Source organism: Hemiscyllium ocellatum (genome assembly GCF_020745735.1).
Source record: "Hemiscyllium ocellatum isolate sHemOce1 chromosome X unlocalized genomic scaffold, sHemOce1.pat.X.cur. SUPER_X_unloc_2, whole genome shotgun sequence".
In the NCBI taxonomy this organism is placed as follows: domain Eukaryota; kingdom Metazoa; phylum Chordata; class Chondrichthyes; order Orectolobiformes; family Hemiscylliidae; genus Hemiscyllium; species Hemiscyllium ocellatum.
In genome coordinates, this window is record NW_026867592.1 from 103,736 (window position 1) to 111,733 (window position 7,998).

The following is a 7,998-nucleotide window of genomic DNA, read 5'->3' on the forward strand; positions in this document are numbered from 1 at the left end:
TATGGTAGGAAGATCGTATGAGGAAAGATTGAGGCACTTGGGGGTGATTTCATTGGAGAAAAGAAGGTTTAGGGGTGACTTGATAGAGGTGTGCAAGATGATTAGGGGTTTAGATAGGGTTGACCATAAGAACCTTTTTCCACGTATGGAGTCAGATATTACGCGGGAGCATAGCTTTAAATTAATGGTGGTAACTATAGGACTGATGTTAGGAGTAGATTCTTTACTCAGCGAGTCATGAGTTCATGGAATGTCCTGCCAGTAACAGTGGTGGACTCTCCCTCTTTATGGGCATTTAAACGGGCATTGGATAGGCATATGGAGGATAGTGGACTAGTGTAGGTTAGGTGGGCTTGGATCGACGCAACACCGAGGGCCGAAGGGTCTGTACTGTGCTGTATTTTTCTATGTTCTATGTTCTATGAAACCTGAGGGCCAACTTTTATACACTAAGACCGATAAGCATATAGAATGAGCAGCCAGTGGAAGTGGTTGAGGGAGAAACATTAACAATATTTAAAAGGTATTTGGACAAATACATGCACAGGAATTGTTCAGAAGGATAAAGGGCCAAGTGCAGGGAAATAAGATTATCGTGGAAGGATAATTTGGTTGGCATGGATCAGTTTGAGCCAAAGCCCTGTCTCTGTGATGTGCAACTCTCACACTCTCGGACACAAATCAGATACCAGAAATGTTGGAGAATGCAAATTTACTGAGTGGGGTAACTGAGGCTGATCAATATTAGTGAAGAAATGTTGCTTTGATAATTGCGGGGATGGACGGTGGATCAACCCACAGGGCCTGATAATCTACATCCAAGCGTACTTCACAAAGTGGTTCCAGCAATAGATAATGCATTCACTGCCAGGATTGTCTACATTCCGATACAGTCCCTGCAGACTGGAGAGCAGCTGATATCACTCGAATATTAAAAAATGGAGACATTGTCTTTGTTTTCTCTATAATCCTGTAATTTCCTGCGGTAGTACCGAGTTCTACTGAGACTCTCTTCGGGCGGAGTGTGTCCCCATGATGCATGGTACAATAAACTGATTAATACTCAAGGTCTGCCTGCAGTGATTTTCTACAGCAGAGCGTGTGTTTAATTATGTGACTGCATATACATTTCTGTGTCTATTGCCATGTAAGCACATCATATTGCCTTGAAACCACTTTGGGTGTCAGAGGTCACCGGCATGCTCTCGTCGTTGGAAGATGCTCACGTGTATTTCAGATAATGTGCTTTCATGCAATGCAGCTTTCCTGCTTCATGAAGAGATGGTATACTAGCCTTCATTGTGAGAGGTTGAGTGCAGGAGCAGGGATGTGTTGGCGCCTTGGTGAGGCCACACCTCCAATATCGTATGCCGTTTTGGTCTCCTTTTCTGAGGAATGTATTATCTATCCTGTCTAGTCATGTTAAGATTTTATAAGTCTCTATGAGATTCCTTCCTCATCCGTCTGAACTCGGGAGGAAACAATCCTAACGCAGTTAATCTCTCCTCATACGTCAGCCCCACCATCCCCTGAACCAGCCTGGTAACCCTTCACTGCACTCCCTCAAGAGCAAGACCATATTATTCTTCATCATTCTTGAAGCAGATCCTTTGCCTGACTGTAGAAATCTCACCATGCAGAAAGTAAATTCACAAGTCACATGCATCCATTCCGCACTCATGCCCAGGCACACTTGTTTGATAATTTAGGGACTCTGCAATTGAGAGGACGCAGAATGTGCGAATTTGTAACGTCACCTCCAAACCTCAGCATAGCAACTGGGATACTCTCGTCCACATCTCAATTACACCCAACATGTCTTTCACTCCTCCCTCTTCACCTTCCAGGGCTGTATAATTCCTTGCAAGCGCATCTGTGCACCTCGGTTGTCCAGACTGAAAGAAAGAGTATTGTTGTGACAAGATCTGCTGTTGGAATTGCTGAGGGAACTCAGCAGGAGCGGCAGTGCCTGAGGGAGGAAACGGAATTCTCATAAATTTCCGGAGAAATTCTGAAACGGAGTCTCTGATTCTCTCTCCACAGATGCGGCCAGACCGGATGATTTTTTGTTTTCCTGCAGTTTCTGCTTTTGCTTTTAGCTGAATGTCTATTCCATTGACCGGAATGATACACCCAGACACACCATGTACCGATATTTATATCTTTCAAAAACTGAGGCAATTGAATTCAAACAAATGCAGAACGATGCTCTTCCCTCAGCTCCACAGACAGAGGAACTCGGGAAAGCAGCGGCGTGACATGGTTCTATAGGTATAGCTGAGTGATTGCACTTATAAACAGGCAATCCCGTTTCTTATTGCGGTGTCGAATCCTGCTGCCGGTGGCTGAAAGCACAGCAAGAGGGAGTTTGTTTCGCATCTCTGTGTTTGGGATTCCAATCCCGGCGGGAAAACACTTCTTCCAGGTCAGAAGTGGCGTCAATCTCCAATGCACTCCCTGAACAGCTCGGATTCACCCGTGCACCCTGATGAAGGGCTTATGCCCGAAACGTCGAATTTCCTATTCCTTGGATGCTGCCTGACCTGCTGTGCTTTAACCAGCAACACATTTTCAGCTGTGATCTCCAGCATCTGCAGACCTCATTTTTCACCCGTGCATTGCCAGCTTTGTGTGAATTGGTGTGTTTCCAGATTCCTGACTAGAGTTTTCTCGCTGAATTTGGTCAAGGCATTGACTGGAATAGACCATGATTCAATGTATGAAAGTACATTTCACTGGGGTGGAACCTAAAACCGCATAGTGACTGGGAATAAAACAATGGAAACTCTCAGCACAGGAACAAGAGACACTGAAGCAGACACATGAGGACAAATATCTTTTCTCTGTCAGTGAAAGGCGCTGCTTCACAAAGGGGAGACTTCGAGGTGAAGCAGTGACGGTGATAATTTCTGCTGATTATTCACCCGATGAAGGCCGTTTCTGACCGAAGTCCGTGTTTACATTACATACTGACAACCTGTCAACGCGACGCCAGCGGTTGGGGCGAGTAGCGTAATGGATAACGTGTCTGACTTCGGATCAGAAGATTGTCGGTTTGAGTCCTACCTGGCTCGGGGCCGTGGCGCTCTTTATTGCGCATGCTTCCTGTTGCATTGCCATTTCTGAGTTGTTTGGAGATGCTGGGATTGGATTCGTGCGTTTGTGAATTTGAAAGTTGCATTTCAGCCCGTTGCAGCTCATTCTCACACCGGTGTATGTCAGCTCCTGATTTTACACTATGTGAGCAGCTGCTGGGATGAGAACCGCGTGTTCCATAGCCCTTAATTCCTTCTGACATCAAGAATTTATCAATCTCTGCCTTGAAGACATTTAGCGTCCCGGCCTCCACTGCACTCTGTGACAATGAATTCCACAGGCCCACCACTCTCTGGCTGAAGAAATGTCTCCGCATTTCTATTCTGAATTGACCCTCTCTAATTCTAAGGCTGCGTCCACGGGTCCTAGTCTTAGGACTACAAGGAGTCAGTCTCATGTTTGGATGGAAATGATATAAGGAAATGGAGTACTGGGCTAATGGTCGGATACCTGGTAGTGTGGATGAGCAGTGGGATCTTGGTGTCCATGTACACAGATCTCTGAAAATTTCCACCCAGGTAAATAGTGCTGTGAAGAGGCATATGGTGTACTGGCTTTTATTGGTAGAGGAATTGAGTTCCGGAGTCCTGAGGTCATGTTGCAGTTGTATAAGACTCTGGTGCAGCCGCATCTGGAGTATTGTGTGCAGTTTTGGTCACCATATTATCGGAAGGATGTGAAGGCACTGGAACGGGTGCAGAAGAGGTTTACCAGGATGTTGCCTGGTATGGTAGGAAGATCGTATGAGGAAAGATTGAGGCACTTGGGGGTGATTTCATTGGAGAAAAGAAGGTTTAGGGGTGACTTGATAGAGGTGTACAAGATGATTAGGGGTTAAGATAGGGTTGACCATAAGAACCTTTTTCCACGTATGGAGTCAGATATTACGCGGGAGCATAGCTTTAAATTAATGGTGGTAACTATAGGACTGATGTTAGGAGTAGATACTTTACTCAGCGAGTCATGAGTTCATGGAATGCCCTGCCAGAAACAGTGGTGGACTCTCCCTCTTTATGGGCATTTAAACGGGCATTGGATAGGCATATGGAGGATAGTGGGCTAGTGTAGATTAGGTGGGCTTGGATCGGCGCAACACCGAGGGCCGAAGGGCCTGTACTGTGCTGTATTTTTCTATGTTCTATGTTCTATGAAACCTGAGGGCCAACTTTTATACACTAAGACCGATAAGCATATAGAATGAGCTGCCAGTGGAAGTGGTTGAGGGAGAAACATTAACAATATTTAAAAGGTATTTGGACAAATACATGCACAGGAATTGTTCAGAAGGATAAAGGGCCAAGTGCAGGGAAATAAGATTATCGTGGAAGGATAATTTGGTTGGTATGGATCAGTTTGAGCCAAAGCCCTGTCTCTGTGATGTGCAACTCTCACACTCTCGGACACAAATCAGATACCAGAAATGTTGGAGAATGCAAATTTTACTGAGTGGGGGAACTGAGGCTGATCAATATTAGTGAAGAAATGTTGCTTTGATAATTGCGGGGATGGACGGTGGATCAACCCACAGGGCCTGATAATCTACATCCAAGCGTACTTCACAAAGTGGTTCCAGCAATAGATAATGCATTCACTGCCAGGATTGTCTACATTCCGATACAGTCCCTGCAGACTGGAGAGCAGCTGATATCACTCGAATATTCAAAAATGGAGACATTGTCTTTGTTTTCTCTATAATCCTGTAATTTCCTGCGGTAGTACTACTGAGCCTCTCTTCGGGCGGAGTGTGTCCCCATGATGCATCGTACAATAAACTGATTAATACTCAAGGTCTGCCTGCAGTGATTTTCTACAGCAGCGCGGGTGTTTAATTATGTAACTGCATATACATTTCTGTGTCTATTGCCATGTAAGCACATCATATTGCCATGAAACCACTTTGGGTGTCAGAGGTCACCGGCATGCTCTCGTCGTTGGAAGATGCTCACGTGAATTTCAGATAATGTGCTTTCCATGCAATGCAGCTTTCCTGCTTGATGAAGAGATGGTATACTAGCCTTCATTGTGAGAGGTTGAGTCCAGGAGCAGGGATGTGTTGTCGGCTTGGTGAGGCCACACCTCCAATATCGTATGCCGTTTTGGTCTCCTTTTCTGAGGAATGTATTATCTATCCTGTCTAGTCCTGTTAAGATTTTATAAGTCTCTATGAGATTCCTTCCTCATCCGTCTGAACTCGGGAGGAAACAATCCTAACGCAGTTAATCTCTCCTCATACGTCAGCCCCACCATCCCCTGAACCAGCCTGGGAACCCTTCACTGCACTCCCTCAAGAGCAAGACCATATTATTCTTCATCATTCTTGAAGCAGATCCTTTGCCTGACTGTCGAAAATCTCACCATGCAGAAAGTAAATTCACAAGTCACATGCATCCATTCCGCACTCATGCCCAGGCACACTTGTTTGATCATTTAGGGACTCTGCATTTGAGAGGACGCAGAATGTGCGAATTTGTAACGTCACCTACAAATCTCAGCATAGCAACTGGGATACTCTCGTCCACATCCCAATTACACCCAACATGTCTTTCACTCCTCCCTCTTCACCTTCCAGGGCTGTATAATTCCTTGCAAGCACATCTGTGCCTCTCGGTTGTCCAGACTGAAATAAAGAGTATTGTTGTGACAAGATCTGCTGTTGGAATTGCTGAGGGAACTCAGCAGGAGCGGCAGTGCCTGAGGGAGGAAACGGAATTCTCATAAATTTCCGTAGAAATTCTGAAACGGCGTCTCTGATTCTCTCTCCACAGATGCGGCCAGACCGGATGATTTTTTGTTTTCCTGCAGTTTCTGCTTTTGCTTTTAGCTGAATGTCTATTCCATTGACCGGAATGATACACCCAGACACACCATGTACCGATATTTATATCTTTCAAAAACTGAGGCAATTGAATTCAAACAAATGCAGAACGATGCTCTTCCCTCAGCTCCACAGACAGAGGGGCTCGGGAAAGCAGCGATGTGTCGTGGTTCTATAGGTATAGCTGAGTGATTGCACTTATAAACAGGCAATCCCGTTTCTTATTGCGGTGTCGAATCCTGCTGCCGGTAGCTGAAAGCAGAGCAAGAGGGAGTTTGTTTCGCATCTCTGTGTTTGGGATTCCAATCCCGGCGGGAAAACACTTCTTTCAGGTCACAAGTGGCGTCAATCTCCAATGCACTCCCTGAACAGCTCGGATTCACCCGTGCACCCTGATGAAGGGCTTATGCCCGAAACGTCGAATTTCCAGATTCCTGACTAGAGTTTTCTCGCTGAATTTGGTCAAGGCATTGACTGGAATAGACCATGATTCAATGTATGAAAGTACATTTCACTGGGGTGGAACCTAAACCCGCAAAGTGACTGTGAATAAAAGCATGGAAACTCTCAGCACAGGAACAAGAGACACTGAAGCAGACACATGAGGACAAATATCTTTTCTCTGTCAGTGAAAGGCGCTGCTTCACAAAGGGGAGACTTCGAGGTGAAGCAGTGACGGTGATAATTACTACTGATTATTCACCCGATGATTGCCGTTTCTGACCGAAGTCCGTGTTTACATTACATACTGACAACCTGTCACCGCTACCCCAGCGATTGGGGCCAGTAGCGTAATGGATAACGCGTCTGACTTCTGATCAGAAGATTGTAGGTTCGAGTCCTACCTGGCTCGGGGCTGTGGCGCTCTTTATTGCGCATGCTTCCTGTTGCTTTGCCATTTCTGAGTTGTTTGGAGATGCTGGGATTGGATTCGTGCGTTTGTGAATTTGAAAGTTGCATTTCAGCCCGTTGCAGCTCATTCTCACACCATGTAGACAGATCTCTGAAAATTGCCACCCAGGTAAATAGTGCTGTGAAGAGGCATATGATGTACTGGCTTTTATCGGTAGAGGAATTGAGTTCCGGAGTCCTGAGGTCATGTTGCAGTTGTATAAGACTCTGGTGCAGCCGCATCTGGAGTATTGTGTGCAGTTTTGGTCGCCATACTATAGGAAGGATGTGAAGGCACTGGAACGGGTGCAGAAGAGGTTTACCAGGATGTTGCCTGGTATGGTAGCAAGATCGTATGAAACCTGAGGGCCAACTTTTATACACTAAGACCGATAAGCATATAGAATGAGCTGCCAGTGGAAGTGGTTGAGTGAGAAACATTTCCAGTCCCCAGAGTTCGAGTTTCTCCCACACCGCACACCCCATTCCCACTCCCCAGACTCTGTGCATCACCCTCCCCACACCCGCAACCCACTCCCAGAGTCTGCGTGTCTCCCTCCCCCTCATACCCACACCCCTACTCCCCAGAGTCGATGTTTCTCTCTCACCCCATACCCCAAAATACACTCCCCGAATCTGTTATGCTCCCCCATACCCGACTCACAGTAATCCCCGTTGCCAGAGTCTCTTTGGCTTCACCCCCACACACACACACACACCACAGTCACACTCCCAGAGACTGAGGGCCTCCCTCACTCCACGCCCACATTTCCAGTTCCCAGAGTTCGAGTTTCTCCAACACCACACACCTCATTCCCACTCCCGACTCCGTGCATCTCCCTCCGAAAAACCTCTATTCCCACTCCCAGACTCTGTGTGTCTCCTTCCTCCCACACCCCCATCCTCACTCCCAGAGTCTGTGTGTCTCCCTTCACTCCCACATTCCCATCCCCACTCCAGAGTCTGTGCGTCTCCCTCCCACCACACCTCTAACCCCACTCCCAGAGTCTGTTGTCAAAATTCCCCGACATCTCCATCCCCACTCTCAGAGTCTGTGTGTTTCTCGCCCCCATCTTTTATCCCAGAGTCCGTGTGATTCCCTCCTCCTACAGCCAACTCCCAACTCCAGTGTCTATGCATCTCTTCACCCATGCTCATCCCAACTTCCATAGTCTGTGTATCTCCCTCCCGCAACA

General features: G+C 46.7%; 1 non-coding gene across 1 annotated transcript; it reads left to right on the forward strand.

Annotated features, from left to right (window-relative positions):
- Positions 1-6,691: 6,691 nt before the first annotated feature.
- Positions 6,692-6,764, forward strand: trnar-ucu (transfer RNA arginine (anticodon UCU)). Its single transcript has one exon. It is a non-coding gene; the product is annotated as a tRNA-Arg (tRNA).
- Positions 6,765-7,998: the final 1,234 nt, after the last annotated feature.